Here is a 27,099-nt window from a genome sequence, read left to right on the forward strand (position 1 = left end):
CGCCAGATCTCTCCGGCGCCCTCCCGCCCCATTTCCCAGCGCAGTGGGCGGGTGGGCGCAGTGTGGCTGCCACAGGTGCTGCTGCACAGTGGGCGGGCAGGCAGGCACAGCACGATCTCTCCGGCCCCCTCCCACCCCATTTCCCAGCGCAGTGGGTGGGTGAGCGCAGCGCGGCTGCCACAGGCACAGCTGCGCGGCGGACCAGCCAGCCAACGGGCGGGCGCAGCTCGCGGCACCCTCCTGGCGGGCCGGCGCCGTGGTGCCCTGCGCCACCCAGCCTGGCCGTACGGCCGGCCCGGCATGCGTCATACTTTGCTGCGCAACGCATGCGCAGCCGGTGGTTTGCCCTGCCCCAGGTGTTGGCTAGCCTTCGTTTGCCCCTGCAGAAACTGTCCGCAATTCTGGTTTCCAACATTAGGTTTACTGTCTATGTCATGCAGTGCTTCCTCTTTTAGCATTGTCAACATAATCATCAACTTTCTGGCATTTTTTTTTTACAAAAACCAAAGTATTCCATTTTAAACTGCTCATCTCACCCCTTTGCCTTTTTTTTTTTTAAAAAAAAGGTCTCAGCAAGAAAAATCTATTGTCTTAAGAAGGGTATCATCTTTTTGTGTTTCAATTCCAATAGTCTACCTTTTCTCCTTTACCCTGCTATGTAAAGCAGAGGGCAGGGGTCATGCTGATAAATCCAGGAACTGCTCATTTTAGTTCCATACTTAGAAACAAGGGCGCCAGAGCTGGCAAAGAACCTTTGTGGTATTCACACAGCCATGGCCAACATTTTCTCTAAGTGTCAGTTTAATCAGAAAGGCTCCCGAGTCTCTACACACCCCGTATATAGCTAGATCTCAAGGAATTTGTTCAGCTTGCTGTAGATATAGTACATAATGTTAATATGACTACAGTTAACCCATTCTGAATAGTTTGAGATCTTACAGGAGATCTTAAGGGAGATCACCAAGACAACTCTGTCTCTCCAGAGGTAATCTCAAATTATTGGACTATGTATAGCAGTGATAGGGTCTAAACCACAGAGCCTAGGGCTTGCTGATCAGAAGGTCGGTCATTCAAATCCCCGTGATAGGGTGAGCTCCCGTTGCTCGATCCCAGCTCCTGCCAACCTAGCAGTTTGAAGGCACGTCAAAGTGCAAGTAGATAAATAGGTACCGCTTTGGCAGGAAGGTAAACAGCATTTCCGTGTGCTGCACTGGTTTACCAGAAGCGACTTAGTCATGCTGGCCACATGACCCAGAAGCTGTACACCAGCTCCCTCGGCCAGTAAAGCGAGATGAGTGCTACAACCCCAGAGTCGTTCTCAACTGACCTAACGGTCAGGGGCCGCTTTACCTTTACCTTTATAGCAGTGATGGCCAAACTTGGCCCTCCAGCTGTTTTAGGACTGCAACTCTCACCATCCCTAGCTAACAGGACCAGTGGTCAGGGATGATGGGAATTGTAGTCCCAAAACAGCTGGAGGGCCAAGTTTGGCCATCACTGATGTATAGGAAAGATTCTAATTTCCTTGTGGCCTGTCTTTAGAGGAGATCTGCACACCTTGTAACCCACAAAGGTGAGCACAATACATCAATGGTGAATTATTTATTTTACTTACTTATGCCATTTCTGTATCTTCAGGAGAAGAAAGGGCTAAGAAGCAAACCCAGCACAAATAAGTGCAGTTCCTAAGATGGTTGGATGGCACCTAGTACACCTCCTTCCAGCAATTCCTGCAGCCAAGTTGGCACCAAACATATTGCTTTCCATTCCTTCAGACTCCACCAGTGAGGCTGAGAGACAGGGCCGGCCCTACGTGCAGGCTGGGTGGCACAGGGCACCACGGTGCCAGCCCGCCAGGAGGGCACCGCGAGCTGTGCCTGCCCGCTGGCCGGCCGGTCCGCCGGTCCACCGCGCAGCTGCGCACTGCGCCCACCCGCCCACCGCACTGGGAAACAGGGCAGGAGGGCGCCGGAGAGATCGTGCTGTGCCTCCCCGCCCGCCCACCGCGCTGGGAAACGGGGCGGGAGGGCGCCGGAGAGATCTGGCGCACCACGCTGCCAGGGGCGCTTAAGACAGCCCTGCTGAGAGAAGGGTTCTTATCTTCAGGGCCTCCACATACACTGCCAAGGCTTGGCCCAAGGGAGGTCGCTTTGGCACTGCTAATGCAGACGTTTGACTTCAACCCCAGAGGTGTCCTCCTGCATCCAAGTTCATGGCATATGTATTGCTTTTGCTTTCCTCTGGATCAATCAGTGAGTCCGAGAGGAGGGTCTTGTCATCTCAGCAGCCCAAGACCCCCATACACACCGCCTAGGCTTGTGCTGTTAATGCAGCAGTTTGACTTCACCCCTGGAGGTGCACTCTATTGTCTCTCGAGAAATATGGCTGCCAACTCCCTGGGGCCCTGGGTGTCTGAGCACCCACAGAATTCCCCATGAAGGGGACTGTCACCCACAAATTTCGGCATCAGGGCCATGCAGGCTGCATGGCACCCACAGCCCTGGGCACCAATGGTCACAGGACCAAGCTGGGACTCCTGATGCCAACAGTATTTTTTTGAAAAAATATCTCTTAGTGGTATACTAAAAGCAAGAACAGACTACTTAGACAACAAATACTACAAAAATTAAAATGCTGCATTCATATAGAATAACTAATAAATATAAATTATTGTCAACTCATACACCTTTGGCCCCACTTCCTCAGCCTCCAGGCACTCACCCAGGACTCCACCCACCCACCCCCAGCTCTCACCCAGGGTCCAAACTAACTCCCAGCTCACCCACAAAAGTCTCACAAAGGATTGCTGCCGTCATCACCCCTAGACTCTCACTCTAAGCTTGCATTTTATGGGGAGGGCCAAGGTAGAAAGAGCTTCCTCAGGCTGCCCATAGCTATAGCTCAGGCATCCCCAAACTGCGGCCCTCCAGATGTTTTGGCGTACAACTCCCATGATCCCTAGCTAACAGGACCAGTGGTCAGGGAAGATGGGAATTGTAGTCCAAAACATCTGGAGGGCTGAAGTTTGGGGATGCCTGCTATAGCTCATTAAGTACGTAGTTTGCTGCCCTCTCCATATTCAGTTCCAGGTAAATCTAACCTGAGAATTTGGTGTATCCTACTTTCAGAGCATCAACAGCGTACAAATCAGCATTTTATCAGCAAAAATATGAGCTTTCCAACCCCAGATTACTTGGTGGAATGATAAATCCTGGAGTGGAAAGATAAATCCACCGGAGCTTCCTGATTTCCTAAGAAATTTCATGGCTGGCTAATAGGTAAAAGGAAACCCTTATGAAACTTTTCAGGAGGATTCCTCCCACACCCCCAGAGACATGAATACAAAGAGCTCCTCTCACAATTCTGTATTTGGTGCCTTCAAAAGAAAAGAAAAAAAAGACGCAGTTCATTTCCTTTGGGGAAATAAAACCAAATCAACATATTTTATAGCCGTCTAATAAATGGCAACTGCAGACAATGCCTTGTCTATTGCTGAGTCTAGGGAAGGCAAATTACATTTCCTCCCTTGCATTTCTATGATAGGTATTTTTAACAGCAATTTGTGCTGCAAAGACAATGGTTTGATCAATAATTATTATGTCACTTTCTGGTAAGAAACAAAACCTTCGATGTAATTTAGCTGCCATGTAATTACCTCTTGAAAGAATGAAGCTGTTGCTGCAGCAAGCACACACTAGTAATTGAGTCTTCACCACAGTATCATCTGAAGTTGCTGGGTGTCTATGAAGTGTATGTGGTGGATCAGTGTTTTCCAAACTTGGGTCTCCAACTCCCACCATCCCTAGCTATCAAGACCAGTGGTCAGGGATGATGGGAATTGTAGTCTAAAAACAGCTGGAGACCCAAGTTTGGGAAACACTGTGGTACATGAAGGTGTCCTTAGACCTGCCAAAGACAATAGAATGCCAGAATCAGGGATGCATAGGGGTACTAATGCTTGCCATATGCTTTCCTAGCCCGGGCTTCATGCATTGCTATTGGGGAACCTATTATTGATTGCATGTCCCAAGTATCTGCCATCTTAGCTTCTGTAAGGAAAAGAACTCCTGTCAGTTTGGCTGAGATGAACATGTCATGAAGGGCAATCTGATAGCTGAAAAGAGGTCCAAGGATAAAGAGAAGCCAAGGAACAGGAAAACAGAAGAGCTTCCATTGGTACCAGTAATGGAGATATGAGAGTTGAAAAAAAAGGAGGAATCGTGAGCTTCAGAAGGCTTGGGACTCTGGGTCAGGTATTTAAGGGACATAGGGTCACTTGAGTTGTGGCTTCTATGGTCATGAGACAATTGTGACCTAGCAACCCTAAGGAGGCAATGGGGGGGGGGGGCGTTGAAAGGGCTTGAATTTCACATATTGAGCGGTATTCAACTGCATTCTTGGACAAGTGGAAGGATTAGTTTGGAATTCCCCTATTATTCTCTAGAACAGATTTGGAGGAAGCCAAGGGCAGAAATGGGGAGAATATTCCATTGCACAAGGAGAACAATGAGAGAACATTCACCTTGACACTGCATTGAATACAACCCACTGATCTGAATGAAACAGCTAAGGCTTTGGCTGTAGGTTCCTAATCATCCACAGTATTTCCTTGATCTAGCTAATGTTCTTATTTTTGCTCGCAAAGTAGGTTTTCTGACAAACACATAAAAGGCATGGCCTTTTACCCCATTAACTCACAGCTTCTATCTCACACACACTGTGATGAGGCACATGGTGAGACCAGCAGGCTATTAGAAGACCTCCATGCGATAATGTCCAGTATTTTTTTTACTAGGTCTCTGACTGCTGTGACAGATCTGCAGGCATTTGTGTGTTCATGTGTGAGTCTCTCTGTGCATATTTCTTTAAGCTGCCATTAAATTCTGGGTTAAGGCAATAATGAGCCATCTGCACCATCTGGTCCTCCTGGAAATAACCTTAGTGCACTTTCCTTTAGATTACTAGTGCAACTTTTATTTGATATCAAAGCAACTATCATGCAAATTGAAAATTCAGTAATGGGACAATGCAGCAACGTGTTGTAAATTATGAAAGATGAGAAAGAGAAATAAAGACATCTTGGGGTATATACAGAGTACTATTTATCCATCTCAATGCTGTTCAACTCAGCTTTGTCTTCACTCTCCCAGAACAAATCTTATTCTGCAGGTATGCCTCCTCCTCACAAAACTGTAGGCTGAGTTGTTATTAAAAATATTTTTCCCCTCTCAGGAAATGCTGAATCTATGTTGTTGGCACTCAGAAGCACTCAAATAAACTTAATTCACTCCAAAACAATAAGAACCATGCAATGGTATTATGAAGTATCTATGCTTCAGGTGATTATGTAAGGCCAGCCCTACCATTAGACAGAGGGAGGAAGCTGCCTTGGGCAGCTGATATTAGGTGTCATGTGGGAACAACAAATTGGTAGTTATTTAATTTGACACTTTGTATTCTTAGTCTGAGGGAGAGGTAATTGTGGGATTTTCTGTTTCAGGAGTCACAATCCTAAACAAACACATTCCCTCTTCAGGTGTTCAATTAGAACACAAGAATAGGAAAGCAGGAACATGCAGAGTGGACTGTGGTCCATTGCTGCTGCTGCGTATTCTGGGGGCACTTCTCATGTGCTGGTAATTTTGATTAAATTCTATCTACAGATAATTATTGCTGTTATGGGCAATATGTTTGCACAATATCAGTATCTGTATGCACAACAGAGATGGAAACAATGGTTTATTCATCTCATATTGGACCAAACAGAAAACATAATTTAAAAAATATGGGACAATGCTCACAATCCCCCAACCCCTTGAATACATTCCACAGAAGTGAAAATACTGAAGATTCACTCCAGATCTTCCACATTTTTGTGTGTGTGGTAGAAGAAAAAGCAATTTTATGAGTACATCACTGCAGATCAGCAGCTGAACAATGACTATGTTGGGTGGAAGAATGTCAATAATGAGAATAACATTTTATTTAATAAACTGAGCAACTATACCAATATAAAATGTAAGTGGGCCATAGACAGAGCCTGGACAAATCTGAAGTTCACTGGGATTTTCAGATGCAAATACTGGTTGCTTTTCCAGTCCTGCAAGTTGTCTGGCAACTAAATACACACTCTGAAAGATGAACAGAAAAGCTGCCAGAACTATATTTTGATCCTGTCAGTTTGACTCATAAGTCCCCCAACTATTAAAGCACTGAACTTGTGCAATTTTACTTAGTAGATATCTATTTATTAACACAGTTTGTAGGTGTATCATTATGCCACATAATTTATAGTTGCAGGTACATATATTGAAAGGCATAATAATGCCCTACCAGTGAGTAAGCTAATGGTATATTTTTAGCCCACTACAGCTATAGATGATACACTTCAATCCAGTGGTGACTACTGTTTAATTATATATGACACATTTCTTTATATGTAGTTCCCTCACTCCACTTTTTTTTTTTTAGTTACTAAGTGCCAAATATGAGAGAAGCATTCACCACCCTGCAGAGCCCATCACCCAGTCCTTCCCGGCTTGCTTTTATTAGCCAGGATGGGCAATGATCAAGGAGACAGGTGGTTGGTTTCACATGTCCAAGCAGTCTGTCCACATCCTCAGGGGTAACAGATTGAAATTGATTCCATGCAACTCGACCAGACAGAGCTCCAGCACTCTCCCGCCCCAGTCCTGCTCCCATGGTGGTGTCTACCTCCTTCCGAATCTAAGCGGCTTTATCTGCAAAAAACTTTGCAAAATTGTTGCAGGAGATCTTGGGGTCTTTACAAGGCCCCAATGGTAAAGGTGGTTCTGTTAAATTGCGAACCACCTGAAAGAGTCTCCTGCTACTATTTTCTGCAGATGCAATAGAGGCAGTGAAAAAAGTCTTCTTCACCATCGCCATCGCCATCACCACTTGGTAGGCTCGACGTTGAGCTCTAGCCCGTGTCCGGTCCAATTCAGAGTGGGTTTTCCACCACCGGCGCTCTAGCTGTCTTAGTGATTGTTTCATCACCCTCAGCTCTGGGGAAAACCATGAGGCTGCCCAGGCTCCATGCAATCAGAGAGGGCGCTTCAGAGCCAGACAGTCAATAGCCCTGGTTAACTCCATATTCCAATGGGTCACCAGGGAATCAGCTGAAAGGCCATCAACATGGGATAAAGCATCCCCTACCACTCTCTGGAAACCATTTGGATCCATTAAGTGGCGGGGGCTGATCATTCAAATTGGTCCCACCTCCCTGCAGAGGAAGAAGGGAGGTTGGAAGATGGATGGCGACTAGCAGACTGAGGTTGAATCCTGCCAAGACACAAGTACTGTTCGTGGGGGATGGGACGGGCTGGTGTGGAGGACTCCCTGGTCCTGAATGGGGTAACTGTGCCCCTGAAGGACCAGGTGCGCAGCCTGGGAGTCATTTTGGACTCACAGCTGTCAATGGAGGCACAGGTCAATTCTGTGTCCAGGGCAGTTGTCTATCAGCTCCATCTGGTAGGCAGGCTGAGACCCTACCTGCCTGTGGACTGTCTCGCCAGAGTGGTGCATGCTCTAGTTATCTCCCGCTTGGACTACTGCAATGCGCTCTATGAGGGGCTACCTTTGAAGGTGACCCAGAAACTACAACTAATCCAGAATGCGGCAACTAGACGGTGACTGGGAGCAGCCGTCCAGACCATATAACACCAGTCCTGAAATACCTACATTGGCTCCCAGTATGTTTCCGAGCACAATTCAAAGTGTTGGTGCTGACCTTTAAAGCCCTAAATGGCCTCGGTCCAGTATACCTGAAGGAGCGTCTCTACCCCCATCATTCTGCCTGGACACTGAGGTCCAGCGCCGAGGGCCTTCTGGCGGTTCCCTCACTGCGAGAAGCAAAGCTACAGGGAACCAGGCAGAGGGCCTTCTTGGTGGTGGTGCCCGCCCTGTGGAATGCCCTCCCATCATAGGTCAGAGAGATAAACAACTACCTGACATTTAGAAAACATCTGAAGGCAGCCCTGTTTAGGGAAGTTTTTAATTTGTGACATTTTATTGTATTTTCATCTTTGCTGGAAGCTGCCCAGAGTGGCTGGGGAGACCCAGCCAGATGGGCGGTGTACAAATATATTATTATTATTATTATTATTATTATTATTATTATTATTATTATCTTTTTCACTTTTGAAATAATAGAATCATAGAGTTAGAAGGGATCATGAAGATCATCTAGTCCAACATCTTCACATGATGCAACCTGTGCATGTACATGCACCGAGAACACATATTGGATTATAGTGTCCACAGACACTAATCCTGCTTTCTAGGGATTTGGAGAGTGAAATGGCTGTAAAGGGGAACACCATGCTCTTCCCATCTCTTGTGGAGAAGCAGAAGCTTGGATTGGATGTGTCAAGTCAGGTGGTACTGACCAGGGCCGGTTCTAGGTATACTCCCGGCGGTGCGGGGCGCCAGGGCGGAAGCCGTGGTGCATGTTGTGAGGGCGGGACCACCAGAGCGATCTCCGTGCCTCAGCACCAGGGCGCCCGACCTGCTCGAGACTGCCGTGGTACTGACCGTAGTTTGGTGGCAACTTCATGAAGAAATTCTATAGGTGGGTTCAGCGGAGAGTTAGTATCAGGATTCAGCCCTGCCCAGACTTCAAGATTGAGCTCTCTTCAGTTGACATACAAAAGGAGCAGGACCCTCCTGTAGATCTCAGATCTCCACTGAAGAGCCAGTGGATCCTGCTATCTCTGTTCCAAGGCTAGCATCCCTACACCTTCCAATGTCCCATGTTTCCCAGGGCCACAAAAGCAGCAAAGGTTGTGAACTAGCAAAAAGCTACAGCCTTCCTGTCCCGAGGGAACATTGGACGAACATGTTTGAGACATTGGCAAGGATGAAGCGTCAACCGTGTGTAGCATACTGTTCATTTGTTTATGCTCATTGCAGTTTACTAAACTTTATTGCACATGTCACATAGAAGAATATGCAATGCAATGGTCAGTGTTCCTGCCCACAGGTACACACAATTATCTGGTTGCTTCTTGCAGTCAATTAACGTCTTTGGCAAGTTGGTGATTCCATTTTTCCTCTTTGAATCTGATGCTAATTAATTCTGAATCACCTTTCCATGCGAAGGGACAGCACTTCATTTTCTATAAACCCACTCCTCCAGATTAGAAGACACAGGTGTGCAGGATTCCATTCACTTGCTGGGCTTTAATAGTGTTTCTGTCCCGAGGAGGAGGAGGGTGGATAAGGATCACCAGTCACCAGGAGCACATCATTCAACAGCAGGGGAGAGGTGAATAGGAGGAAAGGCTAGCTCAGCATGTTATTCTTGGCAGTGTGCCTAGGCAATGATGCACACAAGCAGGTCTCACTGATTTAACAGATTCTTCATACATATATGCACATCCCAGCTCTAGTCCATGTAATCCTGTACTTATGATTCTTTACAACATGACAAATGGCAACATTGCAATTCGCACTGCACTGCACTCCTTTGGGAAGGATAGGAGATACACACACACACACACAGAGAGAGAGAGAGAGAGAGAGAGAGAGAGATGGTTTTGTTGAGGATTAGGGAAAGTATTTGTCTATGTTTGGTTTTATCCTGCGAACCATCCTGAGACCTGCAGGCATAGGGTGGTATATAAATTCAATAAAAATAATGAAATGAATTATCCTTACAAAAATCGCAGCAATGAGAAACAAAACAAACCACTGACGGTTTAAAACAACAACAACTTGTGCTGAATCACCAGTTGACTGTTTCAAATGATCAGATGTCAGTGGACAAATATATATGAAAGATAAGATAGAGGAAGGCACTTTGTTGGGTTTCTTGCATCTAACTGACCTGAGCAAAGGCCAGCCTATAGAAGTAAGACGGTCCAATAAGAAAACCTTTGTGTTACCGGTAGTTAATTTGGTGAAGAATTTCCTAGATGTCTAGATCCAGGTTTGAGGCAAGTACTCATTAGTTAGAGAGCCCCAACAGAGTTTGACTTATAGAAGTTTGGCACCCAGTGTACAGTTTTCAGATCTGGTGTTACATGTTCCCACTTGGCCAGGCATCCCCAAACTCGGCCCTCCAGATGTTTTGGGACCTCAACTCCCATGATCCCTAGCTAACAGGACCAGTCGTCAGGGGTGATGGGAATTATAGTTCCAAAACATCTGGAGGGCTGAGCATGCCTATGCCTGCACTAGACTGTCCTACATAACAGTCCACCTGCCACAACTGCAGCTTCCAAATCAGTCTTAAGGGCAGCCTCACCTATAGTGCACTGCAGTATCTCTGTGGCCAGGTTGTATCCAAGGCACATCCCCCAGTTGCCCCACCCTAGTGACAAGTACATATGGGTGCCAGTTCTGTGTATTTCTCTGGATGCAAAAATGAAATATGCTTCTGTTTATTTTATCTTATCACATTAGCTTAGTATTACTTCTTGCTCATAACAGCCATTCAACCGTGCTTGGCATTTAACATACACTACAGCAGTAAAGATGGTAATCTTTTAAATAAGTTTTAGGCTTATCTGACACGACATTTTTCTTACATATGGCTATCTGCAAGTAGTGTGATTAAGGATAAAAAAAAATGCCAGGTTATTTTCTTTCCTCTCTCTAGTAAAGCTCTGCTTTAAGAACATCAGGTGTAGCATAAAATATAAAGGATTATATACAAGAGACTCCCCTCACCCTCTTCTTATAAACCCCCTCTATGCTCCCCCCTATTTTCTTTTTGCAGCAACAACATTGCAGCTTCATTGGCATCACTAGCACTGAGCTGCAAATCAGGATTTAAAAGAGAAGTTTAAGAAGAGGGGCTGCCTTTAAATTTGATTTTGAAAAGAAACATGATGGAAAGCTTAACCATTCCATTTGAGAACATCACACACAGCAGGAGTCTGCGGCATCTCTGACCATTAACTGCATCACAAAAGGGATCCCTCTGTACAGCAGCAAATTCTATTGCCAGCAGGGGAGGTGCAATCCCAGGAGCCGGGGACACAAAACCAACAGGAGGAGATCTGGGGAATTCTTAGCAGCAGGCTTTGAAAGCCAAGGTGCTATGATGCTCACTTAACAAAGCCCATTACACTCATAAAGTGTAGTGGGGGTTGCGGACGAGCTCAAAAGAAATCTGGGAGGGGGTGGGCTGTAGTTAGGCTGAGTCATGGGGCGTGCCATTGATTTTGATTGACAGCAGTCTTTTACTTAACGCCCACGTTACTTTCGTTTTCCCTCACTCTCGGAAAAGCCTTTGAATCTCCCACCCGCCCGCTGCTGCTTTTAGGCTTAAGCGACACTGCTTGCCCGTTCGCGGGGGTCGCCTGTATTCAGGGGCCCAGTAGGAATTTTGCCACGTGGCTGATTGGCTGTTGCCATTTGGTTTTTGCCTACTGACAAGCAAATTGTCACAACTTGTTAGGTTGGCCGTTAGGCTTTGGTTAAAAATTGGTATAGGAGGGGCATGGCATAAAAATGCCTAACCCCCTTACTTGCTCCTTATAGAAGTATTCCGTTAAAGGAATCCTGGGGCTCAGGGACTCTAGTCCATTCATCCTGCCATAGGCAAGGATGATGCGGCCATTACAGAGCCAAGCCTTGGGGAACACTCCTTGGGGGAAGAGAGTGCCTGTGAACAGTACCTCCAATCCTTTGGGGTGTTTACTTGACTTACCTACCATTAGGTAAGTCGGAGCTGGTCCTGACCCAAATGGGTCAGATGGAATTGGTCCTGCCCAACCAGGGCAGTTGGAATGGTCCTGACCCAACGTGGGTCAGATGGAAATGGTCCTGTCCCTTAGAGTGGACAGATGGATTAACCAAAGCCTAAGCCAACACTCAGAATTAAAATGTATTTTGAATAAAGTTGTGGCCAAAATAATGCCAGAAATCCAAACCTAAAATATTGTGTCAGTTGTGAGTTATTTTGGGATTTCTGGGAGCTTTGTCACACAAATTCCCTAAAAGGACTGGAAGCAGCTGTTAGCTTTCCTTCAAACGAAAGCCTTTTGCCCTGCTCTGTTACTTTATTACCCCTCTTCTCCTCTCTGCCTGAAAGGCCAGCTCTTCCATTAGGGAGAGTGAGGCTGCCATCTGTTTGGCATCACGGAAGGACAGACAAATTGGTAGTCATTTAAGTAAGATGTATTCTACACGCACTCCCACTTGTGACATTTTTTTGCCTCAGGTATCGAAATAAATTGACTGACCTGGAATACCTTGACTGTGGTGTGTGAGTGGGTGGGAGGCATTTTTTACCTTTTCACCTTAGACAGCAAAATATCTTGAGTTTGCATTACTGTCCTTTATTGCACTCCAGAATTCGAGTTTGGGATATTTTTAGTGGTATTTCCAGAAGTGGAGCATAAGCAGGTTAAGACAGTTTGCAGCCCCTTATATCTTACAGCCGGGTAACCATTGGGAACATGTTTATTAGTACAGTATGTTATGTATTTTTGTGTTTTTATATTGTGAACTGCCCTGTGATCCTCAGATGAGGGGCAACATAGAAACTTCCAGTTATGGAGACCAGGACAGGCCAAGATGGAATGTTAACCAAGCACAAAATTTGTGGTAGCCCTATACCTGTGTTAAAACCCAAAGATTTTCACTGGAGCACAATAACTATTTTTAGCCTGACCAAACTATCATATCTGATATTTGCATGCAATCTTAGACAATGATAATGGACATAGTTCACTAAAATAAGAATACTTAAATATGTACCTAGGACAGGTTATTAAATGTTGCCTTCTCCCTTTCTTTTAAGATGTGCTCATAATTATTTATTGCATTTGTGTTCTTTTTTCCCCTCAATAGAATTCACATAATAGTGCGCATAACAACAACCACAACGATAAATGAATCCCAGTCTTCTATGAGAAGAACCCCAGAGAGGCCTACAGAATAACCACAAAATGATACAATATAATCGTAAACATACACCTAACAATTTCTAAAAGCAATAACAAAGAACATATAAAACCACCAGCCTTACATCAGCAAGGCTAAAATATATTTCACATTAAAACTGACAGTAGTAAAACTGGATGCTACATATTAAAAAGTTGCTGAATTCTTATCTATCCTGTGAGATGGGCTAAGCTTCCCTGAGGTTACATCAGGAGCTTCATGACCAAGTAGGCATTTAAGTCCAGGACCTTCAGTTCTTTCAGCTGGAGGAGAAAGCAAGGGAATGACTAAAGGAAGTGACCCAAGAGTTTGGGAAAGTGATGCAACAGCTGAAAGAGATCAAAGGGGTGTAGAAACTTTTTCAGCCAGAAGGCCTAGGCAACCTTCCCAGGGGTCATGCCATGGAAGGTAGGACCAGATGGAAAAGAAGGCAAAAAAGCAAGTGTGGAATTCACTTTTGCAGAGAAGGGTATGTTCTACACACAGTCACATATGCCAGAGAAGTAAGAGGTATTCTCAGATCTCAATGACGCATTGCAGCCAGGCAAAAGCATTTTAGATATTAAGATCAGCTAGTGAGGGATGTGGCCTGGAGAACTTCTGAAGATCCAGTTAAAGCAAGCTTCCTCAAACTCAGCCCTCCAGATATTTTGAGACTACAATTCCCATCATCCCTGACCACTGGTCCTGCTAGCTAGGGATCATGGGAGTTGTAGGCCAAAAACATCTGGAGGGCAGAGTTTGAGGAAGCCTGAGTTAAAGAGACTTGGAGGGCCACAATGAAATTTACCCCACAAGTTCCTCAATCCTGGATAAATTTGAGATATAAATGGAAAGCTGTCTTTGGCCATATTTGTCTGTGGACAATGTTTGACTTTGCTTTAAGCCTTGGAATCTCTAATGTGAAAGTTCTGTGAATCCTGCACCATAGAACTGTCAGAAACCAGTTCAGTTTGATATCAGAAGTGTCAATAAGGACTGTGTTTGGAAAGGATGTCCTTCAGGGATTCAAGCATTTTGCAGGTGACTAAGTCAAGATTGGATGAGATTAAGGAAGGAGCTGAAGGGACATCTCTTGAAGGATGTGAAGATTTTGAAATAAATCATCTACAAGTAGGGCTGGAGGGAGAAATTTGATTCAGGAATCCTATGAAGCCTATTCAAATTTACACATTCTAAAACAAATAAAAATGCAGCTATCTTTTGAAATCCACACGTATCAGAATTTTACTATGTACCGGTAGTTTGTTAACCAATGTTTACGAAAATAGACGTATCACAGGAAAATGTGCATAAGAATGAATATTGCTGAAAACAACCAATATATATTTGGGGAAATTGCTTGCCAAAATGTGCATTAGTCAAAACTGCACATAAAATGTATTTAATTAGAATGAATTTGCCCTTAAATACTGATGGATTGTATGGTTGTTGTTTTTAATGCAAATTTATGGGGGGAAATGTGCAGGACTGAATTTCAGCTTGGAGAGGAGAGAAGCAGGGAGGACCAATATTGACAGATCTTTCCATCCCTACCTGCAAGCTATGTAATGCACACAACAACCATATGTACCCACCATACTTATCTGTATATTGACCAAAGTGTAAATATTACCAAATAACACTGTATTAAGAATAGATGCTTTCCTATTAAACTGCTGAGACTGAACAGGATAACTGCATTATTATCCTTCTACTGGTGTGTAACAGATGCAATAAATTTTGCCAGGATTCCCGAGTGGCAAAACAGCACACTTTTATGGAAAGATGGCCCTTTCCTCAACATATATATATTAACCAGCTGTGGGTTCAGTTGAGTTTTAATATGTTTGCTTCATTTCTGAGCAGACAAATAGGAAGCAAAACTAACAGGCTTTTTGTCAAGTGCCTTGCACCGCAGCCTTGATGGAAGAGAATCCTTTTTATTATTATTATTCTCCAGTTGTTCTATGACATTCCCCACAGGTTTCTAAAGGCCATCCTTGGAAAGGAAAAACAAAAGAAATGAACAAATAAACAACACAATCAATCATCAAGCTGTAGCAGAAAAGAAAAGAAAAACTTTTAAGGTCTTGCAGAAGATCTATTTGATGTGGCACGAGGGATGAGCTACAAAACGACTGTTTGCTGCCCCAAAATTGCAAACAAGTTTTCTTGCAAGGATCACATATCTCTTGCTTTGCTTACACATCCCCCTCGCCCTGCCTGCAGCCACTTCACTCCATAACCAAACCACGCTAATATTCTGTTCCCATCGACAGGACCAGGTGGGGGAGAAGCGTGGGAGAGCCACAGTGGGAGAACCACAGGAAGGACAGTGTGATAATGTGGGGATTTGTTCCACATGTTAATAATCTTGCAAAAGAATTCCCATCCTAAACATTTCCTCTGATATATATATATGCTATTTGCTTCTTTAGAGTAAACATTCAAGCAAACATGTTTTGGTTTCCAGCTAGGGATGGGCAAGACTTTTGATTCAGTTTTCATTTAAAGTCAAACCCACCTGAGAGTATACATGAACTGAAACATAGCTGACCTTCAAAATCAACACTTCTCTGATTTTTATAATGCAGTTCTCCAGCCACGCAATGTGTACAAAAATGCAAATGCTAAGGTAAGTTTCCATAGTAATGTATATATTAGTGAAAACAATGTACAAAATGCATTATATTACAAAAAAACCAGGATATTGGAGAAAATGTGAGTTATGAAAATGTGTGTATTAGGCAAAATTGCATAAAAGTGTGAACATTGGGATTAATTTGCACTAAAATGCTGGTGAATTTCCAGGAGGACTTCTTCTGTAAACTGATGGGAAAATGTAAAATTGAAAAATGAGAAACCAAAACCAACAGATTAACCTATCCCTATGTCATCCTTGTTTTAATTATCAGGTTATGGTTTGGTTATAAATTGTATGTGAAAAGTGTATTTCTTTTAAATGACCAGAAGGGTCACCATTTGTCAGGAACAGCAGAAGACAATGTTGTTGCGATGAGGTGCTTCTCCCTCAGATATGTGCTGTGACAGCCTGATCCCCTTCCCTATGTTGGTTTCCACTATGCTGGCTGGAGCTATTGAGATGTTTTGTCCCAGAAGTTGGAAGCCACCAAGTTCATGAAGGCTGCCCTGTGTCTTAGCACCTGCTTTAGCAACCTGCTCTGTATTCTGCAGTGATCCTTCCCACTTTCTGCATTGGGAATGGCAGGGCAGCTGCAGAGTTTGTAGTGAATCAGCATACACCACAAATGAACTCCTCATGTAGCACAGCCTACATAAGTGCAATTCAAAGCTTTTGTGGATGCTGCTTGACAGTAGAGCCCAATTCATTTATAATCTTTCAAAACAAATTTAAACCCAAGGATTTCTCTCAACAAATACAATGTTGTAGGAATTAATAGACACGTGGAGTGTTTTCAGAGTCCAAAAATCCTTACTGAACCTTATTCTAGTATTCTAGTATTTATATTCTACTGTCAGATAACAATTGAAGAACATTGGATGATGGGGGGGGGGAGCTTGTCCTAGAAACACAAACAGAGACAGATAACAATTTGAACCCAAGTGCATAGCCAGCAAGGTGGGGATGACTTAAACTAGATTCACCCTGATGTCCTGTCTTTAAAGACTTCTTACAGTGTAAGGCTTCCTTCCTCAAGATTGAACTCTCCATATGTTTTGGACTATCATTCCCATTAGCCACAGCCAGGCTGCTCAATGGCAGGCATTATGAGAGCTGCTGTGGAACAACTTCAACACAGAAGTTTGGGGAAGACTGAGCATGATTCAAACAAGACTAAATACTGTTACTTTTCCATGTATAATGAGGGTGAAAGGGGAGAGCGCAAAATATGGTCTGAAGCTCAACATCAAAAAAACCAAGATCATGGTCACTGGTCCCATCACCTCCTGGCAAATAGAAGGGGAAGAAATGGAGGCAGTGAGAGATTTTACTTTCTTGGGTTCCATGATCACTGCAGATGGTGACAGCAGTCATGAAATTAAAAGATGCCTGCTTCTTGGGAGAAAAGCAATGACAAACCTAGACAGCATCTTAAAAAGCAGAGACATCACCTTGCCGACAAAGGTCCGTATAGTTAAAGCTATGGTTTTCCCAGTAGTGATGTATGGAAGTGAGAGCTGGACCATCAAGAAGGCTGATCACCGAAGAATTGATGCTTTTGAATTATGGTGCTGGAGGAGACTCTTGAGAGTCCCATGGACTGCGAGAAGATCAAACTGATCCATTCTTAAGGAAATCAGCCCTGAGTGCTCATTGGAAGGACAGATCGTGAAGCTGAGGCTCCAATACTTTGCTCACCTCATGAGAAGAGAAGACTCCCTGGAAAAGACCCCGATGTTGGGAAAGATGGAGGGAATAAGGAGAAGGGAACGACAGGGGACAAGATGGTTGAACAGTGTTCTCGAAGCTATGAACATGAGTTTGACCAAACTGTGGGAGGCAGTGGAAGACAGGAGTGCCTGGCGTGCTCTGGTCCATGGGGTCACGAAAAATCGGACACAACTAAACGACTAAACAACAAAGAAATCTGCTTTCAGTTTCCACATAAAGGAATTTGAACTCCTTTTAAAACTTCAGTCATAAAATTCTTGTCAGGTAGTATGTTGGATCCATTATTCAAAGTGCCTGTTTAATATCCCGATAAAATAAAAAGGGCCTGCTGCTTCAGGTCAGTAGAAACAACAACAACAACAACAAGGTTAAAAATCTGGGGGCAGCTTATACACAGATAGTGCATATGCCCATTTTCAAAATTTGGGGTCCCCCAAAGTAGGGAGCGTCTTATTCATGGGGGCATCTTATACACGGGGGCGTCTTATACATGGAAAAATACAGTATACTTATGAATCATAGAATCATAGAATCATAGAATCATAGAATCATAGAGTTGGAAGAGACCACAAGGGCCATCCAGTCCAACCCCCTGCCAAGCAGGAAACACCATCAAAGCATTCCTGACATATGCCTGTCAAGCCTCTGCTTAAAGACCTCCAAAGAAGGAGACTCCACCACACTCCTTGGCAGCAAATTCCACTGCCGAACAGCTCTTACTGTCAGGAAGTTCTTCCTAATGTTTAGGTGGAATTTTCTTTCTTGTAGTTTGAATCCGTTGCTCCGTGTCCGCTTCTCTGGAGCAGCAGAAAACAACCTTTCTCCCTCCTCTATATGACATCCTTTTATATATTTGAACATGGTTATCATATCACCCCTTAACCTTCTCTTCTCCAGGCTAAACATACCCAGCTCCCTAAGCCGTTCCTCATAAGGCATCGTTTCCAGGCCTTTGACCATTTTGGTTGCCCTCTTCTGGACACGTTCCAGCTTATCAGTATCCTTCTTGAACTGTGGTGCCCAGAACTGGACACAGTACTCCAGGTGAGGTCTGACCAGAGCAGAATACAGTGGTACTATTACTTCCCTTGATCTAGATGCTATACTCCTATTGATGCAGCCCAGAATTGCATTGGCTTTTTTAGCTGCTGCATCACACTGCTGACTCATGTCAAGTTTGTGGTCTACCAAGACTCCTAGATCCTTTTCACATGTACTGCTCTCAAGCCAGGTGTCTCCCATCCTGTATGTGTGCCTTTCATTTTTTTTGCCCAAGTGTAGTACTTTACATTTCTCCTTGTTAAAATTCATCTTGTTTGCTTTGGCCCAGTTGTCTAATCTGTTAAGGTCATTCTGAAGTGTGATCCTGTCCTCTGGGGTGTTAGCCACCCCTCCCAATTTGGTGTCATCTGCAAACTTGCTCAGGATGCCCTCAAGCCCATCATCCAAGTCATTGATAAAGATGTTGAACAAGACTGGGCCCAAGACAGAACCCTGTGGCACCCCACTAGTCACTACTCTCCAGGATGAGGAGGAGCCATTGATGAGCACCCTTTGGGTTCGGTCAGTAAGCCAGTTACAAATCCACTGAATGGTAGCATTGTCTAGCCCACATTTTACCAGCTTCTTTACAAGAATATCATGGGGCACCTTGTCAAAGGCCTTGCTGAAATCAAGATAGGCTACATCCACAGCGTTCCCTTCATCTACCAGGCTTGTAATTCTGTCAAAAAATGAGATCAGATTAGTCTGACATGACTTATTTTTCAGGAACCCATGCTGACTTTTAGTGATCACAGAGTTTCTTTCTAGGTGCTCACAGACTGTTTGCTTAATGATCTGCTCTAGAATCTTTCCTGGTATTGATGTCAGGCTGACTGGGCGGTAATTGTTTGGGTCCTCTCTTTTCCCCTTTTTGAAAATAGGGACAACATTTGCCCTCCTCCAGTCTGCTGGAACTTCGCCTGTTCTCCAGGAATTTTCAAAGATTTTTGCCAGTGGTTCTGAAATCACCTCTGCCAGTTCTTTTAATACTCTTGGATGTAGTTCATCTGGCCCTGGAGACTTGAATACATCTAAACTAGCCAAGTATTCTTGTACTACCTCCTTACTTATTCTGGGCTGTGTTTCCCCTGCTGAATCATCTGCTCCATATTCTTCAGGTCAGGCGTTGTTTTCTTTCTTGGAGAAGACTGAGGCAAAGAAGGCATTGAGGAGTTCTGCCCTTTCTCTGTCCCCTGTTTGCATTTCACCATCTTCTCCTCTGAGTGACCCCACTGTTTCCTTGTTTTTCCTTTTGCTACGGACATACCCATAAAAGCCCTTTTTGTTGCTTTTAACCTCTCTAGCGAGCCTGAGTTCATTCTGTGCTTTAGCTTTTCTGACTTTGTCTCTACACGTGCTGGCTATATGTTTGAATTCCTCTCTGGAGATTTCCCCCCTTTTCCATTTTTTGTACATATCCCTTTTAAATCTTAACTCAGTCAAAAGTTCTTTAGATAGCCAGCCTGGCTTCTTTAGGCACCTTCCATGTTTCCGTCTCATTGGTATTGCCTGAAGTTGTGCTTTTAATATCTCCCTTTTAACAAACTCCCAACCATCATGAACTCCCTTCCCTTTTAGTATTACTGTCCATGGGATTTCACCCAGCGTTTCCCTAAGTTTTCTGAAGTCGGCTTTCTTAAAGTCTAGAATTTGGACCTTAGTATGCTTGGTTGCTCCTTTCCGCTGGATAATAAACTCCAGAAGAGCATGGTCACTCCCACCTAATGATCCTGCCACTTCTACCCCACTAACCAAGTCATCACTATTGGTTAGGACCAGATCTAAAATGGCTGATCCTCTTGTTGCTTCTCCCACTTTCTGGACAATGAAGTTGTCTGCAAGGCCAGTGAGGAATCTGTTCGACCTTATGCTCTTGGCTGAGTTTGACATCCAACAAATATCAGGATAGTTGAAATCCCCCATTACTACTATCTCACTTCCTTTGGAATGCTTGGCCATCTGTTCCAGGAAGGCATCATCTGTGTCCTCAGTTTGGCTTGGGGATCTATAGTAAACTCCCACAATGAGATCACTGTTGTTTTTCTCTCCCTTAATTTTGACCCAGATACTCTCAATTTGGCTTTGAAGTTTTAAATCCTGGATCTCTTCACAGGTATACATATCCCTAACATATAAAGCTACTCCTCCTCCTTTCCTGTTTGGTCTATTTCTCTTAAATAGATTGTATCCCTCTATTACTACATTCCAGTCATGAGACTCATCCCACCAGGTTTCAGTGATGCCTATTATGTCATATTTAGTTTGCTGTACCAAGAGCTCAAGTTCATCTTGTTTATTTCCCATGCTCTGTGCATTAGTATACAGACATTGAAGACCGTTGATCATTCCCCCATGTCTCTTATTTAAGGATATTTTCGTCCCACCACTAGGTCTGCATGCTGCTTGCTCCATTTGGTCCTTGACATTTGGATGATCATCTTCAGCATTTGATAGACTCCTACCTTCAGGACCACTGTCTCCCTCCCCCACATAAGTCAGTTTAAAGCCCTCCTGATGAGGTTTTTGAGTTTTGTGGCAAAAACATTCCTCCCAACTTTTGTGAGGTGCAGTCCATCAGTTGCCAGAAGTCCATCTTCAAGAAACTGCAGACCGTGATCTAGGAATCCAAACCGTTCCTGTTTGCACCATTTGCGAAGCCAGTTGTTCACTTCCCCTATTTTTCCCTCTCTCCCTGGGCCATGTCGTTCAACTGGGAGGACAGAAGAGATGACAATTTGTGCATCTAATTGCTTCAACTTCCTGCCCAGAGCCTCATAATCATTTTTGATCTTCTGTAAGCTATGGCTTGCAGTGTCATTGGTTCCCACATGCACCAAAAGGAAGGGGTATTTGTCGGTGGGTTTTATGATTCCTTGCAGCCGTTCTGTTACATCTTTGATCTTGGCCCCAGGTAGACAGCACACCTCTCGAGACATCTTGTCAGGCCCACAGATCACTGCTTCTGTACCCCTCAGTAGGGAATCCCCTATCACCACTACACGCCTCTTCATAGGCTTGGTTGGGATTCTTCCATGTGCTGTCCCTTCGAAGGTTACCTGCATATTCCCGGAGGACTGACTTTGCTGCTCGTCTTCATATTCCTCATCAACTGTGATGAGGGAGAGATCCTCAGGTGGAGTCTGTTCCTCGTCTTCCATGAGCACTTCAAAACGGTTGTGTAATTCTAAGCACTCAGAGCGATCCCTGGGCCTTCTACTTCTATGAGTCACGTTCCTCCATACATCTGGCTGCTGTGTTGGGGAACTGACCTCCTCCTCAGGGAGATCCCCTGTCTCCTCCTTGGTGCAGACAGTGTGCTCTGCTGCATCCAAGAAAAGCTCCAGCTCTTTAATTCTCTGGAGTGTAGATACACGCCCCTGAAGCTGCTGCACCTTCTCTTCCAGAAGGGCAACCTTGTTTTCTAGTAGGGCAACCAACTTGCAATTGTTGCACGTGTAGCTACCCACATCCTTTGGCAAGAAAACAAACATTGCACAGGAATTGCAGGTGACAACGGTTGTTCCCTCCACCTCCATCTTGAAAACCTTGAAGTCAAGGGGGAAAGAGGAAGAGGCCTAGGCCCCCCCTAACAAACGTGTGAGACTTGCTGCCCTAGATCAAAAAGATGGGTCAAACTGCGCTCCAAGCTCTGACTAGCTCCGCCCACAGCTAATCACCTGTCCCTCCTGACTCACACTTCTAGGTGAAAGGTCACAGCCAGAAACAAACAAGGTCACAGCCAGAAACAAACACCCACACAAGCCTGGACAGTCACCCAAATCCAAGAGGCAGCAGCCCTAGAAAACCAGCACAAGCACACAAACAAGTAAGAAAACAAATAAGCACACAAACTTACTAACACACAGCCCCAAAAGACAAAGCCACAAAACCTACAGAGTGTCTCCCAAGCTCAGCTCACCTTCTGCTCCTTCCTCAGTCGCTACACTCCAAGCTCTGACTAGCTCCGCCCACAGCTAATCACCTGTCCCTCCTGACTCACACTTCTAGGTGAAAGGTCACAGCCAGAAACAAACAAGGTCACAGCCAGAAACAAACACCCACACAAGCCTGGACAGTCACCCAAATCCAAGAGGCAGCAGCCCTAGAAAACCAGCACAAGCACACAAACAAGTAAGAAAACAAATAAGCACACAAACTTACTAACACACAGCCCCAAAAGACAAAGCCACAAAACCTACAGAGTGTCTCCCAAGCTCAGCTCACCTTCTGCTCCTTCCTCAGTCGCTACACTCCAAGCTCTGACTAGCTCCGCCCACAGCTAATCACCTGTCCCTCCTGACTCACACTTCTAGGTGAAAGGTCACAGCCAGAAACAAACAAGGTCACAGCCAGAAACAAACACCCACACAAGCCTGGACAGTCACCCAAATCCAAGAGGCAGCAGCCCTAGAAAACCAGCACAAGCACACAAACAAGTAAGAAAACAAATAAGCACACAAACTTACTAACACACAGCCCCAAAAGACAAAGCCACAAAACCTACAGAGTGTCTCCCAAGCTCAGCTCACCTTCTGCTCCTTCCTCAGCGACTTCCTCAGTCGCTACACTCCAAGCTCAATCAAACCTCTTAATGTGAAAGGGAGATATATCTAACTTTGATCTCTGCAGGCTGTTTGTTTTGAGTAAGTATACAATTGCCCTGAAGAAGACATTTAAACAATCATTGTACACCTTGGACTGTTTTGACGACAAAATCCTATTTTTCCCAGCTTTTTGAGATACAATCCCATTTGTTTTTCGGAGCTCGAAATCACAAGGTTGGGGAAGAATGGATACGGGTAAACATGATCAGGTTTCAAACAAGACTAAATCTATTTATAAAAGCTACACTTTTACCCAGGAGGAAAATGCATTGTTTCATTTTATTTGGGGAGCATAGGTAGTGAGCAATTTTCATGAAATTTTTGTATTCCTCTTGAAAGAATTGCACTTCTTTTCCATTTCATCACTGCTGCTTTGATAACTACACTGCTGCTCCTCCATGTGAAAGGTCACACTTTCCCCCAACTTGGCATCTGCCTAAGCTTTCTGATGGCGCTTTTGACTGCACTGGTGAAGCAGTTCTGGGGGAGAAGGATGGGCATACAGGTTGATCAATGAACTGAACACAGAGACATTGTTCTTGATATAGAATAATAAAATCATCTTAAAAGAAGCTCTATGAAAAGTAAGATCTATATGTTCAGTTAACTTTGATCAGTTACCTTATTTCTTCTGCAAACACAGATAGACTTAAACACATTTGCTTTCCCGTTCCAGAGTGATATCAGTCATGGCCTGTATTTTGTAGGGCTATTTGTAAGAGTAATGGTTTGGAAGATGGAGCCTCTAGGCCTCATGAAGACCACTTTGAACTAGAAGGAAGCCACAGTGCACATATTTGAAAAGATCCTACAAGGAAGATCTCTTCTGTAAACAGTAATAAAAGAAAGCAAATAATCCCCCAAGAATGGAAGAACATTCCTTTAACAAAGAGAAGAAAAGCCAGTAAAATAAATCGATCAACCCTATGGGAACACAAAGGCAACAAGGCCAAGACACCAGAATCCAATGTAAGAGGAGGAGGAAGTAGTTTGGTTTAAACATGCCAGGAACTTGTAGTACCCATCAATGGTAGCACTGACATCCTTAGTATGCATTGGTCCCAGCATGTGTGGCTAATTGTCAGGGATGGTGGGATTTGTTCTTGTTGGCATCTGTCTGTCTAAAGAGACAATGGAGTGCACCTCCAGGGGTAATGCCAAACAGCAGGAGAATCACAGTGCCTGCTGTGGCTATAGAGACCAGTAACTCAAAACTGCTCCTTCTGTATTGTGGTTTTCCCCCCCTGTATTAGCAGCATCAAAGTGATCTCCTTGGGGTGCAAGTCAGGACAGTGTGTATGGAGGTCCTGGGCTGCCCAGACAACAAGACTTTCCACCCACCCTCACTGTTGTTTGGCACCAGTTTGGGTACAGGAGTTGCCGGAAGGAGGCATACGAGACACCAACCAACCGTCTTAGGGACTCCACTCTGGATATACTCCTTAGTCTTTTCTCCTCCCAAAGAGGAGATTCCCCCCCCCCAATAATATCTATAGGGCCATGTATTCCCCACCCCTTGACACTGGTTAATGTCAGGGGATGCTGGGTAAGGTTACAAGAATTCTACTGCAAATAGTTATGCAATAACTTATCCCCAGAAAAAACTTCTGCATAATGCTAATTCCTGCTTAGATCTGCATGTCCTCTCTATTGTGGATGTTTCATATCCCTTTCAATACTCTCAGTTTTATTTAATCCATTCTATTATCACAGTGGATAGCCTTGCTATTCCTATAAATGACTTTCTAATGAATATAGTCCTATTTTAATTCTTGATTATTAAGCAGTCACAAGCTAACTTCTGATTACAAAGTTGAACATTTCCAAGCTTAAATGTAATAGTCTATAAGGAACAAAGCAATATCTGCAGGAAAGATTGTTTTGTCCACAAATTGTGACAGCTTCACCAAACCAAGCCGATTTGCGCTGCACTACTAATAGAGAACTGAAGATCTGCAATATGTATATATATATATTAAAACCAATCATGCTTTTAATTGCACTTTGGAATTACACTTAATTCCAGGCTTACTGGAAACAACAGGAGATTTCTGACAGTCTTTTAATTAGCTGTGAAAGAGGAAAGTTGGGAGTTTCTGAAACAAAGTAAGGAGCCAGAAATGAACTCTGCAACTTTAACATGGTCTTAGAACAAAGTTTCTTACAATCCTTTTTGCTGTTGTTAGATATATATGTCAAATGGTATAGTTCTTAAAACATTATAAAGCATCATGCATGTCTGAATTCTACCAAGTTGGTAAGCACTGTGAGGCAGGATGTATACTATGGGAGGGATATGGATCCTCAAAGTCAGTATGAAGAAAAAGCACCCCAAAACACAGACCAACATCAGAGCAAAGTCACAGTTTTAAAGCCACAGCCATGGTGTGACTATGGAATATTTACTTCTATATGATCCAAGCTGTTCGAACATAAATATTCAGTCGTGTTCTGCATAACAGTACTTACATCGTGGTTATAAGAACGAGCTAGAAAGTAACAATGCTCGAGGAATTTGATCTTAGCAAATTCTGATATGAACTAAACTGATCTTCAATTGGCTATTTAGTTCCCATAGGCTAACTATTTAATTCTACATATCACCTATATTTTGCATAATAAAAGGATGTTCCCGACCAGACTAGTCCAGCAGTTTTTCAGTCTTAAAACATGTATTTAAATAATATTTAAGTTCAAAGCTTTGCACAGGTTCCCCCCCCAAAAGGGGGGTTAATGTAAAACAGGACAGTATGGATTTATGGGTAAACCCATGCAAAAGTGACACAGACCAAAACTAGACTGATTTGTCAACACCTACTTTGAAGTTCCAGGTTCAAATCTCATCTAAGCCCTGGATCCACTATTTTATTTACTTATTTGGAAAATTTATATCCTGCAGGGCTACTGCAAGTATAAAATAAATGGGGGGGCAGGTAAATTGAATAAAACATTAGGGGACAGGTAAGCCCCACCCAGCATAATGGTGGTTGCTCACACACCATTTGAATGACAATTCAACTTGGGGGGCAGGCCCTCAAATACTTTATTGTGAGGGTGAAGGGACCTTGGCCCCTAGGAGTTGGCTTCTATGGGAGCATGCTCACCCATTGATTTCAAGGATTTTGCTATGAGCTTGGCAGTTTGTGTGATCTCGGTTTCCATGGATGAAGTAAAATTATTCTGTTTGCATTACATAAAATTGCAAATTACTATTTCCACCTCCCAAAGACAGTGGGCCTTAAATTTTGTTGTATTGATGACCTCTCCCTTTCCTTGTTTGATTGTAGTTGCGTGGGAGGATACTTGAAAGGATTCCAAATTAAAACTCGGCCGCTTCATTTTTCTGTTCTTTGGCTACATGATCCAATTAAGTGATATGGCAGATGATGTTTCCTATTGAAGCCACTTCCACCACAGTGGGTTTTTACCTGCACAATAGTCCAAATTTTCCACGTTACAGATTTTCCAGAATAATACCATCAGTGAGAAGAGCGTGTGATGAGGCTAGGGACTGGGGATGAAGATATCAGAAGAAAGAGCAGGGCACAACTTTATGCCACCATTACATTTTCAAGTTAGCATTTTGTATAGACTGTTCTGTACCATTTATTGGAAGAGCATTTGAATTTTCTGGAAGATAACTGTATCAGCAGAAATATATATGCACACACACACACACACACTGTTTCCTAGCGTTCTCTGATTGCTAATAAAATGTAGCCTCTGTAAATCTATAGCTGGGGATTATATATCTTGCCTGAATGAGAACACTATAGAAACCTATTTATCGAGGCCTCCAGGGGAAAGTTGCTAGCCTCAAACATGATTTAAAGGATTATAAAAAGTGATGCCCGCAATGGGCTATTTAATAGACATAAACCCCTGAAAGTAATGATCCTGGCTCACTGACTGACTGACTGGCTTTCTTCATTCAAAAACTGAACTTTTTTTCCAGTTCCTTTATGGACACTGCATATATTACTTAGCAATGCAACACACGCATTTGCTGGATACATTGATTCCACTGCTAGTGAGTGTAACATGCAGAAATGTTTGCAAAACCCCCTCTGTGTTTGTGTGCGCACTTGTCTAACTGTTACAATACAATGATAGAAATTTTATTAGGCTGCAGAGCCGGTGTTAACAAAAACAAACACCAGCAGTCACTGGAGTGTATTT

At 43.8% G+C, this 27,099-nt stretch overlaps 1 long non-coding RNA gene across 4 annotated transcripts in view; it reads right to left on the reverse strand.

The window, feature by feature from the left end:
* LOC118090440 (uncharacterized) overlaps nucleotides 1-27,099 on the reverse strand; it is a 285,250-nt gene that overhangs the window by 222,263 nt on the left and 35,888 nt on the right. The window lies entirely within an intron of this gene.

This window comes from Zootoca vivipara, chromosome 8, assembly GCF_963506605.1.
Source record: "Zootoca vivipara chromosome 8, rZooViv1.1, whole genome shotgun sequence".
Taxonomy (NCBI): Eukaryota; Metazoa; Chordata; class Lepidosauria; order Squamata; family Lacertidae; genus Zootoca; species Zootoca vivipara.